This window comes from Zeugodacus cucurbitae, chromosome 4, assembly GCF_028554725.1.
Source record: "Zeugodacus cucurbitae isolate PBARC_wt_2022May chromosome 4, idZeuCucr1.2, whole genome shotgun sequence".
Taxonomy (NCBI): domain Eukaryota; kingdom Metazoa; phylum Arthropoda; class Insecta; order Diptera; family Tephritidae; genus Zeugodacus; species Zeugodacus cucurbitae.
Genome location: NC_071669.1, coordinates 22,923,738 through 22,946,638, shown reverse-complemented (window position 1 = coordinate 22,946,638; position 22,901 = coordinate 22,923,738). Strand labels below are relative to the sequence as shown.

The window sequence follows — 22,901 nt, the reverse complement described above, 5'->3', positions numbered from 1 at the left end:
GGTCTATTTCTTGAAATTCACTATCTGTACAACTGCCAATTGTTTAATTGTAATTGTTCCAATAATGTTTGTAATGGCAATACCCGCTCTTATATGTCGATCGATGATATAATAAAATTTAATAATATTCAAAATTAAATAACTTATTATTATAATTCGCGTTATACCCAAGATAGTTATAGAGTCAGCAATATTCGAAAATAGTTGGTCTGGTAAAAATAAATGTTTTTTTTCCAATAGGTGGATTTAATGATTTGTATCTCGCGTTGTATAAGTGCGATCAGTATTTTTGATTGGAGTTTATGTCATGTCATTGATTGAGGAGTCTATACCATGGTTCGAATTTCTATCTGTCAATCCTGTCGGATGAGACGGCACTAGGAGTTTTCGAAAGAAAGGTTTTGCGGAATATTTATGGTCCCTTAAACATTGGCAACGGCGAATACCGCAGACGATGGAATGATGAGCTGTATGTGTTATTCGACGACATAGACATAGTCCAGCGAATAAAAAGACAGCGGCTACGCTGGCTAGGTCATGTTGTTCGAATGGATTAAAGTGCTCCAGCTCTGAAAGTATTCGATGCAGTACCCGCTGGTGGAAGCCGAGGAAGAGGGAGACCTCCGCTCTGATGGAAGGACCAGGTGGAGAGGGACCTGGCTTCGCTTGGTATAATCAATTGGCGCCAAACTGGCAGAAGGAGGGATACGTGGCGCGCTGTTGTGGACTCGGCTATAACCCCGTAAGCGGTGTCTATGCCAGTCAAGAAGAAGAAGAAGAATCCTGTCGGATGGTTACTGTTGAGAAAAGTGGTTCTGTAATGAAAATGTCAAATGATGTCAAAGTCGAATCACAACAATACGAACGAAAACTAGGGTTTCTATAAAAGTAAAATTGTTTTCAATCTCTTTCAAAACAAAATCAGAACATTCTAAATGAATGTTAAATAAAACGTATAATCTAAAGTAAAACTAAAGGAGTTCTTTATACTAGACTTTATATTATTACCGCGAGGAATGATTGCTTCAGTCAAATATGAGTCAAACCAAGGTTTACAAGGTGAACAGAAGAATTTATATTTTAGGCTTTAAAATTAAAAGTCAAAACGTAATAATTTAAGTGAAATGCGAAATAATTTCATGTAATTTCAAATATGGCTGTTGCCGATGCTAGTGCCAATACTGGCCGAAGCCAAGGCCGAGTAATACCTAGGTCTATATTATATTTATGATAAATATATATGTATATATATATATTTGGCGTAGAAACCGCTTTAAGCGATTATAGCCGAATCCACCAAAGCGCGCCACTCGTTCCTCCTTTTCGCTTTTTGGCGCCAACAGGAAACAAAAGTAAAGCCAGGTCACTTTGCACTTGGTCTTTCCACCGGAGTGGAGGTCGTCCTCTTCCGCGGCTTCCTCCAGCGGGTACTGCATCGAATACTTTCAGAGCTGGAGTGTTTTCTTCCATCCGTACAACATGACCTAGCCAGCGTAGCCGCTGTCTTTTTAATCGCTGAACTATGTCAATGTCGTCGTATAAATCGTACAGCTCATCGTTCCATCGTCTGCGGTATTCGGCGTTGTCAATGTTCAGAGGACCATAAATCTTACGCAAAACCTTCCACTTGAAAACCCCAAAAGTCGTCTCATCGGATGTTGTCATCGTCCACGCTTCGGCGTCATACATCAGGACGGGAATAATGAGCGACTTGTAGAGTTTGATTTTTGTTCGTCGAGAGAGGACTTTACTTTGCAATTGCCTACTCAGTCCAAAGTAACACCTGTTGGCAAGAGTGATTTTGCGTTGGATTTCAAGGCTGACATTGTTGGTGTTGTTAACGCTGGTCCCCAAGTAGACGAAACTATCTACTACTTCAAAGTTATGACAGTGGGAGCCAAGACGCGAATGCGCTGACTGTTTGTTTGATGGCAGGAGATATTTCGTCTTGTCCTCACTCACCACCAGACCCATACGCTTCACTCCTTTATCTAGTCTGGAAAAAGCAGAGCAAACGGCGCGGTTGTTGCTTCCGATGATATCAATATCATCGAGATCCTTTATACGTTTGTAGGGGTCGTCAACAAAAGGGGGGTTTCTCTTCCGAGGCTCTGATTGTTTTTTTCATTGATGAGGTTTTTTATGTGGTGGGGCCCAAACCCCACGCACAACCGCAGAAGCGGGCTTCGCCTTCTCACTTTAGTTCGCCTTCAAACGGATGTCTGTTGGCTACCCAGGGGATACTTGGTCTAAAACCGGAAGTCGTGAGCTGCTTGAGTCATATGTAAAAGTATCGTTCCTGGCCACTTCCAAGTGAATGGTCATGAAACTTTCCTCACTTACGTGAATTTCTACATATGACCCCATCCCCCAAATATATCGCTCATTTACATGAATAGTGTCACAACTCAAAAAACAAGATTTTTGAGTTGAGTATGCATAAATGTGCGCAATTTCAGCGTCCATATTGTATGAAAATTTCATTCCGATGCGCAGAAAAATAAGCGGTGAAATAAGAATGTGCCGTTATTAAACATGTTATGTTGGATTATTTTTTAACTACAATAACGACACTTCACAGTTGTGCCAGTATTAGGCATGTATTTTTATCTGAAAGTGAGACATATTTTGTGTTACAACGATATTGGTGAAAAGTAATTAAATTTTTCATATTGCTTTTTTTCACCAAAAACGACACATTTGACTTATGACGGCGAAATTGAATTATATTTTTCACAAATAACGACATAATTCAAAATGGGTCACATTTATGCCCAAGGAAAATCATTAGTACACTTTACTTGGTCCATTTCTGCTCAACAATGTATTTAATATATTACAGGCCACTAGATTTGTCAATAAACTGATGGAATTTTTCTATATTTGCTTAATAAGAGACAATTGAAAACTTTAAACCGCTCTCCTGAAAAATCGACTTTTTTGAGTTGTGACACTATTCAAGTAAGTGAGCGATATACACAGAATATATACAGAGAAGTAATCAAATCTTTTTTCGACAGCATTTAGAGCGAGACAGCAAAAGAGCGATAGTAAATCTTAGTATCATAAAATTGGAAGCAAATGAAATATGCTCTGAGGTACATAGTAAACTTTGCAATATTTTAAGCAATTTATATATGGAAATCTATAATAAATAGATATCGCAAGTCAATCATATCATTCCTAGCATATGACAACCGAAAAATAATTTTCTAATATTAAATTTTTAAATTAAAATTTTCTAGAAATAAAATTTTTTTTAATTCTTTCGCTGTTAGTTCTACCAGAGTGCCTGTTTTAAATCTCACATATGTACATCCACTGAAGTACTATATCTCTGTATTTACCTTTCATTAAAATTCTCAGAAATTTACCATTTAAAAAATTTAAAATCTATGCGCTGATAAAATTCGCCGCAAAGTAAAACAATGAAACTTTTATCGCAACAAATATGAATTGTAATAAATCAAGGTTACATGTGAACCACCGAAAAAATTGTTTGCAACACGCAAGCACGAGGAAATTGAAAACTTTCACCCATCACGACGACGGCAACTAAGACAAAGAACAAGCAACAACAACAACAACAATGCGTGCTAAAATAAATAAACGAATAAGAAAATAACAAAATGACACATAACAAACCAACACACATACACAAACATATATATATGTAGATATGTATATGCCACGATGGCAGACGATGCCACAGACGCTCGCCTTGGAGAATGCAAATAATTTATTTGAAAAGTAAAACAATGTCATGGCTGTGCTGCATTAGTTACACTTGCAGGCGTGGCATAAGCAAGTAAACAACAGAGAGGCACGCACGCACGAATGCAACAACAAATACAAAGATGCTTATAACCATACACAACAAATTCGAATTGTTGTTGTTGAAATTCACGTGAATCCTCATAACTTGCTACCCACAACTGTTTGTTGTTGTTGTTGGCATGCCACCAAAGTGCCGCGTTGCTTAACTGAATTTTTTGAAAATTCGCTTTTTGGTTGCTGCCTTCGCTGGTGCGAGCTTGTATGAGTGTGTGTGGTGTACTTGCTGTCGAGTGCCTGAAAAGTTTATATCGCTCCTACGCAATCCGCTGATCCACCTGCACGCAGCAAATTTCGCAAATGCCATACACCAACACACACACAAGCGCACGAAGAATGTCAGCAGCCGAGCGTTATATGCAGATTTTTGAGTGTTCACACACACAAAACCACACTTAGCTGGTACACATATGCATTCACGTGTGTGTGTTTTATTGAAGAATAACAAATTTGCAAAGTTGTTTCGAGCGAAAGGTTCCGCTAAGCTGCCAGCTTAGTGGGCGGAAAATTATGCTCAGAGCATATGTAGTTGTTATGAAATCACATAAACATATTTATGTTGGTGCGTGTGTGTGTGTGCGCTGCATATATTATATAATATTTATAAATGCGCTGCAATGCGAGTTCAGCAGACTTTAAGCACCCATTTATACAGCATAAAACATAAAACACTGTCGTCATCCAGCTACAATTTGCTCTCTTCACTCTGAGTTGTTTTGTTGTGGCGCTTAGCAAGCGCTGCTTGTCATCGTGTCGCGCGCTTCAAAATGTCAGAGGATGCGACAAATCCGACAGTTTAAAAAATTCGCATACGTGCTGCGCTCTAGAACAGCTGGCGCTTCCCTTTTGCTCGCGTTTAGCACACACTCAAATCCGTTGTACATATGTTTGTAAGCATATACCGGATGGCTGCTGTCGCGCTCTAACGACCTCGTCAAGTTATTAGCCTACATATAGTTATTAATTTTGGTTATTTTAATAATAAATATTGCTGCTCAGCACTTTGCTGTCTTCGTAAATAATTTAGTAGAGAAAATCTCTTAAAATTTTATGCTGACAAATTGTGTGCTCAGATTTCGCTAAATGCATTAGCTACAAGTACTTGAACGTAGAAGGTCTTCCATTTTAATAATTAAGGCATGATTAGACAATTTTATTAAATGAAGAAATCATGAAATAAATAGTTTTGTTAGAAATAGGATATTATATAGATATTATATATATCGTTATGACTAGGTACCTCCCTGTCTATCCATTCGAGCTATCACTTCTTTAAAAACTCTCTGTTACGAATGGAACGTTAAAATTTGAAGCCCCAGGTCCTTCTCCACATGGTACTTCCAACGGAGTGAAGGTCTTCCTCTTGCTCGGCTTCCACCAGCCAGACTGCATCGAACACATTCAGAGCTGGGGCATTTTCGTCCATCCGTACAACATGACCTAGCCAGCATAGCCGCTGTCTTTTACTTGCTGAACTATGTCAGTGTCTTCGTATAAATCTTACAGCTCATCGTTCCATCGTTGCCAATGTTTAAGGGACCATAAATCTTGCGCAAAACCTTTCTCTAGAAAACCCCAATATCGTCTCATCGTATGTTGACATCGTCCACGCTTCTGCACCATAAAGTAGGACGGGAATGATGAGGGACTTGTAGAGTTTAGTTTTTGTTCGTCGAGAGCGGTATTTTCTTTTCAATTGCCTACTCAGTAGAAATGTTGGGAAGAGTGATTCTGCGTTGGATTTCCAAGCACACATTGTTATTGCTGTTAATGCTGGTTTCCAGATGGACGAAACTACAACTTCAAAGTTATGACTGTCAACAGTGACGTGGGAGCCAAGACGCGAGTGCGCTGACTGTTTGTTTGATGACAGGAGATATTTCGTCTTGTCCCGCTTATGCGGTTGTGTGTAGGGTTTGGGACCCCCCAAAAAAAAAGGAAGCAACAGGCTCGGATGAGATACCCCAATTTTTATTGCATATATAGATGTACTAAATTACTAGAACTAAATGAACTTTACTGGTGACCAGTACAATTTTGATGTCTATACATGTTATGAAATAACGATAATAATTGAAATATATTAAATTTTAAATTATTTTATTGCTCGATGTTATCTTCTTTTAATTTTTCCAATATTATTGGGGATATTATCAAAAAAATATAAATTCTAAATTTTTAAAAATAGTTATATTTCCGGAAATGGCTGATGGTTTGACATTGCCGGGAGCATCGGTAAAGCTTCGTCTTTATTAATATTTATACTTCGCTAAAGCTAAGACCAGGACCTATGTACCACTATAACAGTTCAACAAGAATAATTTTAATAAGTAAAAAAGTGCAACTAACAGTCTTATTTCAGTTGTATCACCAACCTCTAGAGATAAAGTGTATTTGAAACTGAAATTTGCGTTTGTACCTTCAACAAAATATGTAATTGATAATAATTTATATGTATGCTGGCCTTTTTATACTAATAATAAATTATTGTAAAATAAATTAAAATATTTCTATGAGTCGGGGAACGTAGAAGCTATTTATAGACAGACAGGTAGATATGTGTACTTGATCTATTTACCTAAAATTGGTTAAGGAACTTATTGACAGTTTTTGCAATACAAATTGATTTTTCGGCGTTTGGCGGAAGGTCTCCGGGTGTGATCGTCAATTATATAAACTACATATAGAAAGTACATACTTGGGTTAACACGGTATTTAAATTCTTAAGTCTATGTACAAAGGTTAATCTAACAACATAAAATATGTAGCTTTAGTCCACTTAAGGTGGACCATATATGGCAAGTATCGATTCTTAATAGTCAATGTGCCAATGACATGTTGGAGATATTTTCCTATTAGTTCAATTTATATTATTGGTGGTGTTAACTTACATGAGTTTATCCGAATACGATGCGGTCCGGTCTACCTTGCTTAAATAATAATTTCTATAGCGAACTCTGCTACGATATTTAAATATTTATTGGCTATTATACATTTGTGAGATGATTACAAGTAACCGCGTTAAAATAGCACAATGCTATTTCATATGTTCTGATAGGTTTTCAAGTTCTCCAAAAGAATTTCTACTAACGGAAAAGTAGAAAAAGTCCTCCTTCCTCTTGAGTTTAGGAAATATTGAAGCGAAGCTTCACTATACGAGTATACATATCAACGTATTTTGTTATTTATCTAGATATTTGAGACTTTTTGACATTCTTATTTAATATATGCAACTATGTTTCTAAAAATTGTGCAATACACAAAAATAAATTCTTCTTATTTGATAAATATATTGGAAATTATTGTGCAAGAGCGTGACCCACCCAACTGTTTGGTATCTACCATAAATTTTTATTCGCATACTAGCCTTGCAATCACACCGGATTTTTCGTCATCGAAAGACGTATTCTCCCACATGAAGACGCTGCAAAGAAGCTATTTCAATAAAAGTAAAAGCATGTCCTTGTTAATGTTCGGATTGCCACATACTTGTATGAATTGACGTTACTTTTTGGTGAATGACTGATTTGCTATGCACATATCTCTATGTACATGTATCTATGTCAAATGCGTTTACTGTTATAGTACTAATACCCACATAAACCAATGAGTGTCAGTAAATGTATGAAAGCTCCAACTCCTATTGCCACAGAAAACACTAAATAGTGGAAACTGTCTACCCATTTTTACGAGCTGGCCCGCCCTCTCAGTTTTTATTGCACACCCACTAAAAATATTTGTCGCTCTCGGAATTTTTATTGCGCTTTCATGGTGTCAAGGACTTTAAAGAGACACAAGAAACATTTTACGCTAGCTCATTGCGAGAGTATGGCTAAAATTTGGTGATATGCGGAGACTTAAATATATTAAAATCCATTTTGCAAGGACCGTAAAGTTTAATTTCGCTGACATTATTCACGTCAAATGGTTTAGTTAGTATTTGAGCATTACGTTTCTTGTTGAAATCTCTCAGAAATTATATTGTCATTGAATTAGTTGAGTTAAATTAAATATATATAGTGGCCCATCAAGAGTAGCATACAATTCACTTTAAAATATTTTCGACAGAAATAATTATTAAACTCGCTTTGTAACAACTAAATCTTATAAAAAGATTAAAAAAGTGGCAACTCTTAAAGAATATTTACACCGAAAGACCTTGTCAAACCTACTGAAATAAAAACAATTTTGTAAATTTTACTTGATTTGATCTCTTTGTGTAAATTAACTATTTCAAAGAGGTGGAAAGTCTTTCATAATTTGTCAACTATTTTTATGATTCCAATATCAATTCAATTTCATAAATAATATTATGAAGGTGGAAGGATTTCAAAAATATTTTGAATTAGAGCCTAGTGCAGTTGTTGTCAATATTGTTATTATTTGTTAATTATAGAGTTAAATTAAATTTTGCTAACAGGTGGTAACTATTTTTTAAATAAATTCTGGTGGTAATCCGTCTAAAAACTGTTTACTTTGATACTCATATTATAATTATTTTTCTTATATTATTAATTTAATTTAATAAAAAAACTTAAAATGTGGCAATTCTTTCTAAAAACATTTCCAGCAAATGCCTTCTGAGGGGTATTTAGTTTCGTACCATATTGTATTATTGAATTCATTTGAAAGAACATTCTTTGGCATTTATTTTTTGAAGATTATCTCTTTCAAATGTTGGCCGCGGCAATTTTCGATGACACGTTCGAGGATTTCGACTGGTAACTGTGATGTTTTGCACCAAGGCCTATTTAGACTTTATCCCCACAGGAAATAGTCTAACGGTCACACGATCTTGGTGGCTAATCGAACGTCTCAAAATGTAAAATTATCTGCTCACCGAAATGTTCTCTCTATAAACCCATTGATTGATTGGATGTGTGGAGCCGTTTTGTTGAGACCAAATGTCGCATTAAATTGTCGGTTATCATGGCGCGTTAACGATCGCCAATGACAGTTACGTTCTCACCGTCATCACTTTTGGAGAAATATGGACCGATGATTCCACCGGCCCACAAACCACACCAAACCGTGTTTTTTTCTGCTTGAAATGGCAGGTCCTGAATTTCTCCAGGTTGCTCTTCGTCCAAAATGCAGCAATTTAGCTTATTTACATACCCAAAAACAGAAATAGGCCTCATCGCGGAGCAGAATTTGGTTCGAAAATGTCGGATCTTCTTGGAACTTTTCAAGAGCGCCATAAGTTTTTGCACAAAACGATATTGAAAAACAACTACCTCTCTTTACCTCACTTACTCAGTTATTACTAGCTTAATTGTACAAACTATTTTAATTAGGTGGCAACTTTGCTAAACAATTTTTAAACCTTCATTTACAAACAGTGTTTCTGTTCATTTTGATTACTTCAAAATATCAAATTTCAATACATTATATAATTATCTGTGTCGCCTTCTTCTTAATTTGCCTCAATTTAATTAATTTTATTTGCAATTATCACTGGTCTGCTTCAAATAATTTATTATGCCTGCTTTGGCACATTTCTCGTGCATAAATTTAAAATTTTATGAGAACCATTAAGTCATGTGCGCTCACTAATTTCATTGCGGTTGACTGGAAACTTTTGCAATATCCGCCGCATAAAGAGGAAAATCCAAAATTGCTGCAAAAAAAAAAATATGAAAACCGCATGCAAAAGCACCAGAGCGCTGCTCGCTAAGCTGTCATTTCCCATGCGCAGCATTATTTATTTCAAACTCTCTCCCTAGAATATGTATATGGGGAAAATATATATTTTTTGGTTTTTCGCTTTTTTTGTGGTGAAACTTTTTCGCTACAAAACAAAAGTATCTATGGCACTTTGGTGGCTGCTTTTTATTGTGCTGCTTATTGAACTTGCCAACTCATAACGATTTAGCAATAATAGCACTTCGCAAATATGCAACAAGTCGCCCCAAAATGTTTAAAGCGATTAAACACACATTATCTTGAAGTATTAAAGTAACGCGAATGTTTAAAATGCCATTGCTATTTCGCTTCTTTATAGTTATTTCGTTGATAAATCTGCGCTGCATTGTTGATTTCGAGTGGGTGCTACATGGTGTATACGCAACATTTAAGGCGTACAAACGAAGTGCAAGTGTCGTAAAAATTGTGTTGACAAACAGCAAGCCAGACATTGATGGACCCAAGCAGTGCACAACTGAGAAGCACCATTGTTGTCCTATGCCTGCGTTGTTGTTGTTGTTACATGCTTACTGTTACTATGGAGCGCAAATAAATAAGAAATGGGAAGAAAGTTTGCGTACATTCGACACAGTGAAAGCAACAAAACTGCAGCTGAAATCGCTGAGAACGCAGGAAAGTGTAGTGAAAATAAATACAGCGCATTATTTAAAGTTGAAAAGAGGGAATGAAAAGTCTGTGAGACTGTTGAGTAGTATAAGAAAATATTTTTGCTGAGCATGATTTATTCAATTAAATGCGATTCACTTGCTTCCTTTTGCGGACTTTCGCGACTGAAGGTTACTTTATTTCAAATAATAACTTCGAATGAAGTAAATAATATTATAATTTTGATAAAAGAATTATTTTCGAAAAATGTTTTAGTATAATATACATATATTTAAGGCAAAAATATGAAATTCAAACACCATAAAAACTTGCTAGGGTAAAACAAATGGTCAATGAGTCTCATTAATGATCTTATAAAATACATATTTTTTAAATAAAATGTTCATAAATATACCCTTTCAGCATTTTCACGCAAGGAAAGTGTCACATTAAAGCATTTAACCACCCACAATCCACTCTACCACAACAACAAAAGTCACTTTAAACACACAACTCCTTGCACTCTCTCAAATCCTGAAGCATATTTAATTCCCTTCCGCTGTTGTTGCCACATATTACAAAATAACCCACACTAATATATTATTTATCTCAACCAATGAGCCGCAAAACACAAGTGCATATACAATTAATTACACTCCACTTTCAATATGACCTCGAAAATGATTTCACCTTGATTACAATTATCATTCCACTCACATGCATTTAAAGACAATGTTCACAGCAATTAGCAACACTAACGCACACATTCTCAATTTTACTAAAATAAGTCTTGTTAACGATCATCGTGTCGCCATTCGCTTGAAGAACGTGCGCGACAAGTGTTGAAGATACTCTCAAGGCCATCAGCTGTCTGTTGGTCTGTCTGTCTGTCAGTCAGCAAAAACCAGCCATTCACTGTTGGCACATTCGTGCTATCATTAGCAACGTAGACACCACGAGCATCAACATTATTCGCCTTTTCCTCGGCCGCTTTATTGTTGGCGATAATTAAGTTGGTATATGCTATGAAGAAGAAGAGTAGTATTCTGCAAGTCTGAGTTATGCGACGAGTGATGTTCGATATTTTATATGTGCTACTTCTCAGAGATGCTGTATAAGTACATACATATATTTATCTATTTACAAAATTATGTTTATATAAATAACCAAATCTATGTATACATATCGTGTGTATGATATTTGGGCCCGAAATTTTTGCAACTGTTGCAACAAGTGTTCTAATTGAGCAACAATACGGTTGTCTTAAGTAAGATGTGCACATACATATGTGTAGTGAATAACTGAAACAATACGGTAAATTTGAGTTCTTTAAAGTGGAAAGCGTTCTTGAGAAAATATACTCAGATCCTTGGCTTTCGTATATGGACTGAAGAAATAAAAGTTATTTTTATGATATGGCTTTTTAAAGTTTATTTTTAATATCGGGAAAGTTATTGTCTTAAAATGTTAAGTCGATCCAAGCTACTTGAAATATTTTAGCATTAAAAAGGTATCATAACTCTGGTACGATATCAAGGCTTTTCGTTTGACACCAAATTTTATTTTAAATTTTATCATAACATTAGTTTTCTTCGATTCGCCAAATATTAGAGAGTAGTGAAATGAACAAATTGTTCACATGTATGTAAGCGCAGCTGTTAGTATGTTTTCAAAAGTATACAGGAATGTTTTACAACCAATCATCAAAGTAAGTATTCCAAGTTTTCTCGAAAATTCATATTTGCCCAGGACGAGTAACCTGGTATACCTGTACTCATGATGTGTACAAAACAAAAACTTTTGCTGGGGATTGTGGATTTCATAACTCAATATTGATTTATCTAAAACCAAAAAACCAAAAATATTTCGATAGTAAATCGATAAATTAATGAAAATATTAAAATGTTTATTTTTGACAGAACTTTACAGAAAAAAATTAATCTAAAAACTCACATTTTTGGTAAAATTTTCGGCATATATAAACTTGTAATAAAAATAAAAAAATAAAGTCCTTCGTTCATTAACTAGATAATGTTATTTCAAAAATGTATGCTAAACTTGCCAAAACTGTTCCACCGACTTAAAAAATTGAATTTTGACGTTTAAATTTTAAAATTGAAACTGAGCTGGACTGATGGGTCCAAATGGTCTAACTATTAGAATTTTTCTAGGATTGATTTGATATTTTTGGATAATATTTTAAACACATTGCACTATTTAGTAAGACAAAAAAAACTTTCAAATTTTGAAATTTTGAAACCTACCTCTCAAGAAAATGTCTTGGGATATTATAATAGAAAGATAAAAGAAGCACTGGAATGGTTTAAGTTTTTAGTTATATTTAAGGGCATAATAATTGTAGGCTCTTTCGCTGTACATATAAAAATTTATCTCAAGACTGTGCTTTTTATATGTGCGTTACACTGTACTGTTCTTTATTAATCATTACTTTTTTATACATTGCAGGAACACATTTCGAAAGGCACTAAATTACGGTGAATGATATGCATACATCTAGTAAGTCAAAATTTTAATTATTAAATTCGTAGAAATATTTAATTGCAATATTAAACCGCTGAAATCAAATCTAATTAAAACAGTGATTTTTTCTCCGAAAATTCAATCACAAAAACCGCACAAAGTACATTATCCATTTTACGCAAAGCCAATACATTTATTGACTTAAATATAAACATATACATATACACACACCACATAATAGTTAAAGTTCTTGTCGAATGCTCAAACTTGTATCGTTATCCTTTGTCAGTTAAATCGTGCCAGTATTTCGTTAGGGACAGTTAAAAAGTCAAGCCCAACTTTGTGCGCCGCAAGCAAAACTAATACAAACCCGCCGCACAGAAGAGATCGCCTAAATTAGCCGAACTTAATGGAAATACTTTGGCAATTTTGGGTGAAGATGATGACCGCCAGGCTTTTGGCTGTGGCTAAACGAGTCTTTCATACTTATAAAGGGCCAAAAACAACAATAATTAAATACATGTAAGTACATGGCTATGCCTTGCCTCTTTGCTTTGGCTAATCTGCCAAACACCCAAAGTATTAGTAGAGCAATAATCATAGGTCTTTTGCCATGCCGCAGTTACATAATAATGGATACTTATGTTGTTGTTGTTTTTGTGGTGCTATGCAATCAGTGTGACTTATTTTATGCGCAATATTCTTGGACTTAATTCACAGAGAGCATTTTTGGTTGACATTTTGTATGTGTAAAAAGTGAAGTTAATGAAGAAAGCTTAAGTTTGAAACCCAATCCAAAATCGTTAAAATAATTTGTGTAGCCTTTTGACGAAACAACTTATTTTAGCAGGTTTCCCTTTAATTATATAGTATAACTTATCTAGTTGACATTTATGTAAACAGCTTAAACGCCAAAACATTTCAAGTCGAGATAAATTGTTTTAACAAATTTTCACAGTTGAAAATAATTTTCAGTCCATAAATCATCCTAAACATTTTCCTCGAAAACTCCTAGTGTCGTCTTGAATGAAGCGGAACTAAGAGCGCGGCTGTTAAGACTAACCATATCGATATCATCTCCATATGTCAGCAATATTTTCTAAAGCATCAGGTTAAATAAATCACATGATAAAGAAACCTCGTTTGTTACCGAACGGTTCGGAGAGGTCCTTCCCAATTCTTACTGCACTTCTGGTACTATACAAGGGCTTAGGTCCAATCATGATGAACTTATAGCGCTTCATTGCATTCGTAAAAAAATGGTAAATTACAAATCTTTTATATTTTTGACTTTGAAGTACTAAATTTTTGAAAAAATTTCTTACAACAATAATTATTAACACAAAATCATCAGAAAATTACTTTTATATATTATTTTTCTTTCACAGTTCTGCATCCTTTTAAAAATACAGTTAAACATCTTTAACACGAATCACCATAATCCACAAAACAAAAACTTCTAGTTAGAGAGGGTTCAATTAATGGAAGGTAATTTGTGGGAGATTTGACTTCTATTGCCAATTCAAAAATTCGAGAAAAAGTTATGAAAGTTCAACTATACGTTAAGATAGAAGAATTAACTTACTCACAAAAAATAAATTTTGAAATAATGAGTGATCTAGTTGTTAAAAGATAACGTAATCTCCATTTAGCAACCTCTTAAGGTTAATCAGAAGTCACTTATTTTTACACTCTCGCAACATGTTGCACAAAGTCTTATAGTTTTGTTCACATAACAGTTGTTTGTGTCAGCAAGAAATAAAAGAGTTAGATATCGGGTTATATATATATAAATGATCAGGATGACGAGTGGAGTCGAAATCCGGATGTCTGTCCGTCCGTTTGTCCGTCCGTCTGCCCGTGCAAGCGATAACTTAAGTAAAAATTAAGATATCTTAATGAAACTTGGAATACTTATTCCTTGGCACCCTGAGGAGGTTGCTTTCGAAGATGGGCAAATCGGTCCACTGCCACGCCCACAAAATGGCGAAAACCGAAAACTTATACAGTATCATAACTAAGCCATAAATAAAGTTATGAAAATAAAATTTGGAACATAGCATCACATTTGGGAGGGGCATATATGGATGTATTGTTTTTTTTAAAGTTGGTTGACCCCGCCCCCAAATAGGTTTTTTGTATATATCTTGCAAACCAAAAAAAACTATATTAAACAAACTTTATGCAGTCACTTCTTTTAGCCATATCCTTATACTGTTCAAAAATGAAAGAAATCGGATAATAACCACGCCCACCTCCCATACAAAGGTTAGGTGGAAAATTACTAAAAGTGAGTTAACTCACTAACGAAACACGTTAGAAATACTAAATTTCACAGAAGAAATAGCAGAAGGAAGCTGCACTCAGATCTTTTTACAAAATGGAAAATGGGTGTGGCATCGCCCACTTATGGGTTAAAAACCATATCTAGGGAAGTACTCGACAGATTTCAATACAATTCGGTATATAATATTTTCTTTACACCCTGATAAGATGGATAAAAAATGGGCGAAATCGGTTCACAACCACTACTACTTTCCTTATAACTCAATTTTGAAATCCATCTTATTCCTTCACTTTATAATGTAAACATAAGGAACCAATGAAGATAACGGAATAAAACTTTACAGAAATAGTGCAATCATCTCTGGCTTCACTTGTGAAAAAATTGTCGAAATCGGACTATAACTTTTCAAGGCTCCAGATATCGAACATGTTGAACTCAGCGCCTAAGGGCAAATTTTGACCGAAAATATATTTAAATCTCTCAGATAGTTTAATGTAATTGAGAGGAAATTGTTTTCTTCTAATAGTGTGTCCATGTTCCAAAAATTATTAAAATCGGGTCAATAAATCTCTAGCTCCCATTTACCTAATTATAGTTTTTCAAAAATACGGTGGACTTTATTCCGCATACATGTATTGGTTAATATGTGAGATATCTTAGCCAAATTATGTGAGCGTAGAGCCTTTGATAGGGTGGTGAAAATGAATGAAATCGGTTCAGGAATTACCTCAGCCCTCATATACTATATATACTGATTTTCGTTATTCTATTAAAATTTATGCCGAATTTATGGGCAAATTTGTGTGTTATTTTAATAAAATTTCTTCAATAAATTGCTAGAGTATAAAATGTTCGGTTGCACCGTAACTTAGCCTTCCCTTACATGTTTGATAAATCTTTGGTAAATTTGATAAGCAATGATTCTCTTTTTCTACAACATACTATCCAAAATACCGTTTTATATTGACATTACTAAAATTGGAAATAGTTTTCCAAACTAAAATTATTTCGAGCATTAGAACTCCCTGGCTTTATCAACCTCATTTAATTTTCAAAATATTTACATTGCAAGTTTCTGAATTTAATTTGAATTGTCTAAAGTGAAAAACCAAAAACCGCCAAAACTAGTGCATAATAACAACACTGCATAAACCACCATAGAAAGCTAAAACAAATTCGAGAATCAAGCAAGAATGCTCTTGGCTGTTGCTTAGAAATTCAGCCAAGTGTCATAGCCGTTGGCAGTTGCTTCGTCGTAAACTAGCTGGAAGCAGCAACGCTGACACATCCTCCAAACAGTTTGTGGCCACACACACCGCATATAGTATATATCTATGTATACTACAAGTAGATATATAAGTCGAAAGTCACAGGTAAATATGCAGATTCATACAAATTGGCTATATATAAGTAAACTAACTACTCTCAAGCGCCAGTTGCCTCAAGTGGAGCAAGTCGACTTCGCTGACATAACCTTAAGCAAGCTTTGCATTTATGTCCTCCAGCTGCGCTTTAGTTTCTCATCTATGTTAACATTCGTGAATTGTTCGTGTTCTTGGCAAATTTAGTTGCTATTTTCACAACACTTTTTGTGGTTCTTGGTTGCAAGCGGTGATGCATGGTTGGTGAAGTTGCTTTTGGGTTTTATATTTTTTATTCGAGGTTTTTAGTGGGAAAGCGCTTCACTTTCTTATTTCAGTATATTGGTTACTATATGGGAAGCTTATCTTAGAAAATTAATAATTTTATTTGCTTTACAAAAGTTATTATTTGTAGCGACAAAACATATTCTTTATAAATAATTAAAAAAAACCCTGCCTTGCGACAAGTTCTTAATAAGTTGTCGTGGGAACGTTCTTTCACCATTGTGTGGCATTCAATCTATCAGACAGAGCAAGATCTTTCGTTTTCGGTCAGGTTTCTCTGGTTATTATTTTAAGTCATTGAACTTCAGCAGCCAGCCTTGGCCGAGCTATATTGTAGGGACCCCCGACCTTTATATAATTTTTCATGAGCGTCCCAAAAATATATCAAAATCCCATCCCTTATACCAATGGTGACAATAAGGTCTAGACATATCGAGTGGTAGAGGAAGAGGGAGACCTCCTCTCCGTTGGAAAAACCAGATGAAAAGCTCCTTGGTCTCAGTTGATATTTCCAGTAGCGCGCTCTGGTAAATTCGGCTATAATCGCCTAAACGGTTCCTACGGCAAATATATATACATATATCGAGTGGAGATTAGCAACGTATTAAAGTCAAAATTATTTTGAAAGTTAACGAAAAGGTGGCATGAGCTTAAAGGCCGAGTGCTTACAATGCACAAACACTACTTGGTTTGGCTCCACATTGGAACACAGTCACAAGGATTTACGAAGGGGAAAGGAGTTGAAATTTCTGAAAAAATACGCGAGAATAAAAGTGCATTATGTAAGAGGGCGCTGACATAAATTAAGAAGTTTTTTATTATCAGAAGTAGCTATTAATTTTAATCACTTTACTGCATTTCTAATATGAATCACCCTGTGGAAGCATAAGTCAACACAAGCGCTCTTCCTTAATAGAGAGTTTATATATACATATATCCATATCCATACATATCTTCATGTGTTCACTGGTGGTCCGTGATTGGAGCAGCTCGTTCGTTTGGCTCGTTAAAATTAAATTTGTATCGCAAACTGACTTTCTCGCTTGTTTGCCTCTTCATTTACTCATAAAATATATTTACTCACTAGCAAATGGACAGCTCACAGGCGAGTCTAGTTCATGTTGTTGTGGTCCCACTTTGTTTTGGATGGTTTGCGTGGTTTCTAGTGGCACTACACTTAGTGCTGTGCTCCCTTTCCCTAGCTACAACGTATCCTCCCACTACTGTATTGCCACATTTTTGTGTATTTTACTACTTGCCTGCAGCTGAATTTCAACTTCATAACTGCTGCTCGACTTGCTTGCCAACCAATTTGCGCTTTTCATGCTACTCAGTGGCTAAGTGTAGATATATTTATTTATACATATGTATGTATATGGGACTTGTATCAAATAGTGAGTCTTAAATGAATTTACTCATAGTTTCGATTAGCTCAGCTCAGTGCGGTTGGCTCGTTTATGTCAAAAATACGAGATTTGTGACAGTCGTTCATTCTTCATTCTTCCCTCTTCTTCTCTCTTGCCTTTTGTAGCAACTTCATGTCTTCTTCAACTACCAAATTATTTCATTACAGAAAACTGGCTTTTGTTTTTGCTACTATCTTGTTTTTGTTCTTGTCACAGTGCCACATTTTTGTATTTCTCCATACATTTTCTTTCCTTTTGCTCTCTTAGCTCCGTTGAATGTATCCATTCTAGTTGACTGCTTTCAATTAGGCAAGCCGCTGGCGTCAGCGAAAATTCCCGGAGGGAAGGTAAACAAATGTTTATTATTTTCAATTTTTAATTTTCCAACTGCCTATCCGCCTATGCCTATATTATGCGCAGAGCATATTTCCAACATTATTTCGTTTGTGAGCTCAAGCTGATTGAAAAGATTTGCATGACAATACCCAGTTGGCCGTCAATGCCAACGAAATATTTCCAGCAAAAATTGTGGCTGTTCGCAGAATGTCGTTCGCGGGACACAGCAACACTCCGCTCACTCGCTAATAATGAATTAATTGCATGCAACAACAAATCAACTTGGCAAAGTGGCGTTGTGCTGAATTCTGCGAAAAAAACGTGAAATAAATAATAAAGAAAACAGTCGCAATAATCACACCAATTATTTTAAGTGGCCACTGGCTGTGAAAATTGAAATTTAAATGGCTAAGTGCTACTTTGGCGGCAATTTAAACATTTTCAGCTCAAGTGCTCTGAAGAGTGCGCGGGAGAGAGTGTGAGTGAGTGAGCAAGCTAGCTGTCAATAGAGCCAATTTAAGCGTGCACTCAAATGAATTGAATATTTCAATTTCGAATTAATGAAAGTGGAAGTGAATAGTAAAGTATTAATTAGAATTGTGTTTATATTATGTAAGGAAATTAATTTATTAATCAGACCCAAAGAAGTGCGGAAGACTTCTGCTAAGGAAGAAGAAGCCAGGTCGAAAGCCTTTTTAGAACGAAACAAATTCATACAAACCAATATATTTTGACATAATTTTCATTCGTGTCCCATTACTAGACAGAGGTCCAACTTCCGCAGTTCCATAGCACAATCTTCTATATGATATTCTTTGGTACATGTGGGGTCAAAACTAAATAAATCTTTCTGAAAGTACTTTAAAGATCTTGTTTCATGGACTACTTCATACGAATGACCGAGGTAAAATTGGAATAATCTACGTCAATAACGATATGTACTGTAGTTTATGGCTTCCCGACCTAATGTATTTTTCTGTCAAAAAAAATTGTGACAAAACTGCCATTATTATTGGAATAAGAATAATATCTTAGCCCACATTGACTTAAATCATTGAGAAGGGCAGAGAAAAGCCATTTCGATTTTAGCATCCCTCATCCACTCATCCACCAGCGTTATATTCGTTTACAAATAAAAGAAAAAGTCAGATCAAAATCGAAAGAAGATATTTGTTAGCTCTTTTCGATCAACTTCCTACATAAGATTATAATATTTTTCGCACACCAGATTTAGAAGAAAGGGATAGTGATAAAGAGAGTCATAAAGGACAAAAGAGATAACTATAGAAAAAAGCAGGAAGTGAAAGCGAGTCAATATAAACCAAGTTAATTAATTTCATAAGTACTTATCTGTTTTAATTGCCTCAAATATGGGAACGTCTTAAATAATAACCTTTGGAGATCTTATAGCCTTTCTGCACAGGAGTTAATTCATCAATTAAATTAGCCTTTGCTCGATTAAAGCGCTGATTTACCATGCAAAAGAAAAATTTTAATTTACTACATTAATCCTTAATCGAATATAAATCGAGTTGAAACTGGAATGGAGCTTTGCGGGTCGTTGTCTACACTGTAAATTTTATTGTGGTTATAGATAAAATGCAATCAGCTGATGAAACTTATTATGAACAGCAAAAATAAATAAAAACAAGTAAGGGAAGGCTAACTTCGGGTGCAACCGAACATTTTATACTCTCGCAATTTATTGCTATATTTTTATTAAGAAAACACACTGATAAACATTTAAGAAAGCGAAAAACAAGCTGAACATGATTTGTCGTTATAGTTTCCCCCATCCAACCCCCACATTCAACCTGTAAGAATAATATCATATAAACAAATCATGTAGGAAAAAAGCAAATTATCAAGCAATTTAATACAGTTCATTTTTCTACTGCCATTCAACAGCCATTATAATTAGAACAAAAACTTAAAATGTCTCCTCTAGTAAACCGTACACAGATTGAAATAACGACGATTTATCCTTCTTTCCAAGCTTTTTTAGCCCAATTATAATGAGTTTGAACTTAAAAATAGTTAATTCAAAGGCCATTATTATTTTGACAATTACTTCTACATCTGCAAATTTCCGCACCTAACTTTAACACTTTTATTAACTTAAGACTCTTGTAAAGACAATGTAAAATAAATCTAACGGGGGATCGCGGGGGAAGACAACAAAAACTTTATGTAAACACATTGAAGACGCAGAAAAAAGGTTCAAAAAATAGGTGATATAAAACACTAATTTCACAAAAAATACAAATCACGTTAGTCTTAATTAATTTCACAAGTTAAAATAAATACCTTTAGCTTCAGAAGCCATTAAAAATAATCTTGATCCGTTTACCTGAACAATTATCAGAACAATTTGAAGTGCGTTGTTGCTGCGAATTAAAAAAATGCTAATGTGCTTTAAAAAAATACAGTTGTTCATGCGTTTACCTCTATTTTTAGAAAGTACCGTTAGATTTTCGGGAAAACCCGGTTTGAAAATAAGAAGTTTGGACAATTTAGAGGCCATCGGTTAACATTTTGTCCAAAAATCGAGAGATGGATTTTTTGATTTTTGGCCTACGGCGGAACCACTGAACAATTGAAATCTTACAACGATTGTATTTAGTCCAATAAGGAATAATTTTTTTGCAAATGTAACCAATACAAATGTTAAGTTTTCTCATCTCTACTGCGTAGCCTTGTTTTTAATGCTTTGTTCTACCAAACCAAATTTGAGCAACAGTAAGACGACAGCTTAAGTTTATTCACGAATATACACATATGGGCAAATATCGGCAGCTACACCTAACATTTTTATTATCTACCTTAAAACATTGACAAATCACTGATAACACTCATAAAGGGGGGATCGTGGGGTAACATAACTAAATGTCTATTTAAACATGAAAATTACGTTAAAAAAAATACACAAAAAAAAGTATAATTAATGAAAAATACACAACAAATAATAAATCAATAAAGTTAATTTCACAAGATGAATTTATTAAAGTAAATTCCTGCAACAATAAAATTCATTTTAAATAATCAAATTCGGACCTCTCTAGCAAACGTTTGACCACTTTGAAATTCAATTTTGTTTTCACGAAAAGCTAACTTAGCGCAGTTTCGCTGCAAAATTGAACAGTTGATCACGCTTTGCATTCAATTTTTAGAATGTCCTGTTAGATTTGCAGTAAAAACCGGTTTTCCATGAAGAAGCTTGGACATTTTAGAGACGATTTGGTAACTTTTCGCACATTTTTGTTGTTATGAATTTTTGGTGGCAATGGTCCGATTTTGCCCATTTTCGATAGCAATCTCCTCAGGGTGCCAAGGAATACGTGTTCCAAATTTCGTTAAGATATCTCAATTTTTACTCAAGTTACACGGACAGACGGATTTGTCATGTACACATTTGTAATGTAAGAAATCTTTCAGACTATCGAACAGAAAATGTGATCTGTATCAAATAAAATATTTGGTGATATGGACTAATGGACTCCTTAAAGATGTGCAGGGGTTTTCAAATGCTATGTTTAGAGATATTTTGAGAAAGAAATTTGAGTAGCCGACGAAAGCATTAAGAGAGTGAGAATAACAGAAATACCAATAATATAGAAGAAATCATTTGTAGCTTATAGCTATGAATAACAATATACCGAGTTTTTTTTAAAGCTAAGAAATAATTGTTTTAGTCAAACGGTACATTTGAAGCTTTATATCTCATTCTAAGACTATATTTAAACACTATTTAATGAAAGACAATTCAGATTAGAGTGATAATATGTAAAATCTCATTAAAAATTTAAAACCGGTATTTATGCATGCACTACTGCACTAAACTTGCCTCCAAAAATAAGAATTTTTTAATTAAAATTAGTAGCCCAGAGCACAAATACAAGAAAATTAAACTTTGCCATGTCAAATTATAATCTAAAAGCACAGGCCAACTCTCGTTGTTCTTTTTGTGTTTGCGCCTCAGCAAGCGTCTTTAGGCAATTTCTTTAACCGAAGCAATTTAATTTCGAACAAGAAAGCCAAACGAACTGTCAGTAGTTTTATGTTAAGTCCGAGAGCTTTGCCGTCCAATTTCTTTTCCATTTACAAACGAAATAAGATTTTCATTTACTGACAATCCGAAAGCCACACACTTATTTCCTTTTCGGCAATCTCGCTTTAAAGCTCGCAGCCAAGCCAGCCAATTCAGCCAAGCAGCTAGCTGCCCAGCAGTGTGAACATTTATACAAACGCCCTGCTGTCCAATATAATTGTCAAATATATAACACAAACAACAATAAAAGCGAAGAAAATAAAAAAAGAAGCAGTAAATATCGGACATTCCCTGGCATACTCGGGAGAAGGCAAAAGCGAACAAAGAAAACAAGGCTATCATTAAGTGCGTCCTTATTTGAGCCAACATGTGTGTGTGTGTGTGAATGTGAGATTGAGAGCTTGTTTGTGTAATGTGTGAACAAACGAGTAAATTACTATTTCATTGCCTCGAGCTGGTCGATGTGTGTGTGTGTGACTGGTGGCTGATGGGGATGACACACGCGCGGATTTCTTTTGCTTTGCTGCTCCAACTGATATACAATGCAGGAGCGCATAAGGGAATTATCAGCT

The 22,901-nt window shown here is 34.9% G+C and overlaps 1 protein-coding gene across 2 annotated transcripts in view; it reads left to right on the top strand.

Moving 5' to 3' along the window:
• Positions 1-22,901, top strand: part of LOC105214585 (uncharacterized) — a 147,999-nt gene that overhangs the window by 39,191 nt on the left and 85,907 nt on the right. For both annotated transcript variants that reach the window (XM_054229167.1, XM_054229166.1), the window contains exon 2: positions 12,592-12,642. The gene's annotated coding sequence lies outside the window, so the exon portion shown is untranslated. The remainder of the gene's footprint in view (positions 1-12,591; positions 12,643-22,901) is intronic.